Source organism: Myotis brandtii, unplaced genomic scaffold (assembly GCF_000412655.1).
Source record: "Myotis brandtii unplaced genomic scaffold, ASM41265v1 scaffold523, whole genome shotgun sequence".
Lineage (NCBI taxonomy): Eukaryota > Metazoa > Chordata > Mammalia > Chiroptera > Vespertilionidae > Myotis > Myotis brandtii.
In genome coordinates, this window is record NW_005369902.1 from 169,622 (window position 1) to 172,211 (window position 2,590).

Sequence of the window (2,590 nt, forward strand, 5' to 3'; positions counted from 1 at the left end):
TTGTAATACTTTAAGCAATAAAAAAATAAATAAATAAATAAATAAAATAAATAAAATTAAAAAAAAGAAAGAAACACAAACCTGGGCTTTTAAAACTATCTAAAACAAAAGCTGAACTTCAGAGCAGGCCTAGGGGGGAAGGGGGGAGCTCGTCCTGTGTTCTCACCTGCTTGCCTAAGCCCTTACCTGGAGAAGGTGACAGGTCATGGCTGTAGCTACATGCAAATTCTCTAGCCCCACTGTCAGCCAAGTTCCCAGCCTCCACACTGCTAGCCCTTCGGTATCTCTCTAGGACATTGTCCATCTTCACTATGTCCGAAGGACTAGCAGAAGTAAAAGGCACCCAAGTCTGGCTGGGAGTTGAGAGTCCCAAAGGCCACTGACTCATCTAAAATGGCATGAAGGGTTTAATCATTAACCTGACATCCCCCAGGCCTTGACTGCTGGTTACCAAGGCACCCATGAGGTCCCCACCCAGGTTCTGACTCTCAGGCCCTTTCAGTCAAAGGCCCAGCTGGGCAACACCCATGCCATGCCAGGGCCTTCCCCCCTGTCCAGGGAGGTGAGGAAAGAGGACCAGGAAATGTGGCTACGACAGATTTGAAAAGACTTAAAATCAGGCAGAATCAGTCACAAGGCTGGAGAAAACAGAGAAAGAAGGCAGCAAATTATCTGGGGATTTTTATTCAACTCATGAGTCTTAGGGTTTCTAATTTTAGGAGACATTGGGGTTTCATTAACTATAAGTATCTCTTGTGTGCGTCCTTCTCCCCCCCATGTTATTACACATAATTGGAGACAAACAAAAGAAGCATCGTGGCTGCCATACGTAGGTGGTTGGAGATGTGGCCTCCCCTTAGGCAAACATAAAACACAGCCCTGGGCCTGACCACTGGCCCATGAGGTCCCAACAAACCAGAGCCTGGGGCTCCTCACAGGGCAGTGGGCAGAGCCCAGAAGGTTCCAGAAACATTTACTATCTGCCCACATAAGACCCAGCCATAAATTAGGCATACGGGCAATGTTATCCCATCCCAAAAAGGATGCATTTTCCAAACTTCCCTCTGGGCTCTCAGGGGCAATACTGGGCAACAAAATTTATCAACCATAATGGGCAAATATGATCCCACCTAAAAAAAAAAAAAAGTTCTAGACTTTGAAGAGAATGTCTGTATCTGAGTAGTGACAGACGGCTCCAAGAAAACTGAACCGACAGACCGCCATCAACTCAGATTCCACAGGGATTGCATGATCGGCGGAGCAATGAACCCTCTGTGAGAACCGGCCTGTTATTCTGAAATCACAGTGATTAAAATACCCACTTGGCAGTCATGTGTTACCTGGTGGAGACGGTCTTACTGGACAACATCGTTCATAGCATTTCAGAGCTGGAAGGGGCGTTAGAAATGATCGCCAAGCCTCCTTCCCGTTGCCCATCTCCACCCTTGGGGCAGGTGAGGGGGCTGCATCCCAGGGAGACCAAAGAACTAAGCCTGTCATCATCGGGAAGACACCACCAGGCCCACACCCTCCAACTCCCGGTCCAGGCTGCATGCTGCGCCTCGCCCCCGCTGTGAGGGGTCCCTTGGTGCCTTCGTAAGTTAGAGAAACACACAGAGACACAAACCTAGGCACACATGGTCACACAAAGACCTAATCATTAACCACATATACCAAACTGCTTTTCTACCAACCAAGACACTGGACAAGGCCAGGGGACTGAGAGATCTGGGGGGGGGGGGACACAAACCTAGGCATACATGGTCACACAAAGACCTAATCATTAACCTTAATCATTAACCACATATACCAAACTGTTTTTCTACCAACCAAGACACTGGACAAGGCCAAGGGACTGAGAGATCTGGAGGGAGGGGAAGGGAAGGAGGAGGAGGGGTTCCTGAGTACACCCCTCGACCTCTAAGGTGCACATTCTTCTCAAAAGCCTATAAGCTTCTGCCTTATAGAAACACAGTCTCCAAAACCGAGCTCAACTTTCCCAACTTTTTTCCCTGCCCAATAGATAAAGGAAACAGCCAGAAAGCAACAACGGCCAGGTTCTGGCTCGGACCAGAACTCACACCCGCTATGAACACCTGAGGCCTCCGCCCAGAGGAAGCCCTCCCTGGCTCCCCACCCAGCCACCCCACTTACCGGCTGCCCTATCTCGGACCTGCGCTGCCTCGGAGCCTCTTCCCTCCGTCTCTCCTGACAGCCGGGGAGTAGAGCAGTATTACCTGGGGCACCTGCTCTTGGGGCTGGGCCCAGAGACACTGCCAGGGCCGCCTCCCAGGCGCGGGAGCCACCCAGCAGGCCGCACTGAGTCAGCGGCCAGGGTCCAGCCAGCTTCCTGGAGGACTTGGAAGGGGCGCTGCCCAATGGGGTTCTCAGAGAAGGAGCCTCTCTTAGGAGAACATCGACTGGGAGAGGGCTGCCTGCCCGACTGGGAAACAGCTCCATCAGATTTTTTATCTGGTTGGTTTTTAAATGGCACACAGGCCAGAAGTCTCCTTCCTGCACTTTATTGCTTTTCAATGTAAATGAAAAGATCTGTTCGTTCACGTCTCTGGAATCCAAAATATCGGTCCCC

General features: G+C 50.5%; 1 protein-coding gene across 1 annotated transcript in view; it reads right to left on the reverse strand.

Moving 5' to 3' along the window:
* KSR1 (kinase suppressor of ras 1) overlaps positions 1 to 2,271 on the reverse strand; it is a 106,945-nt gene extending 104,674 nt beyond the window's left edge. The window contains exon 1 of the mRNA XM_014548858.1: positions 2,155 to 2,271. The gene's annotated coding sequence lies outside the window, so the exon portion shown is untranslated. The remainder of the gene's footprint in view (positions 1 to 2,154) is intronic.
* Positions 2,272 to 2,590: the final 319 nt, after the last annotated feature.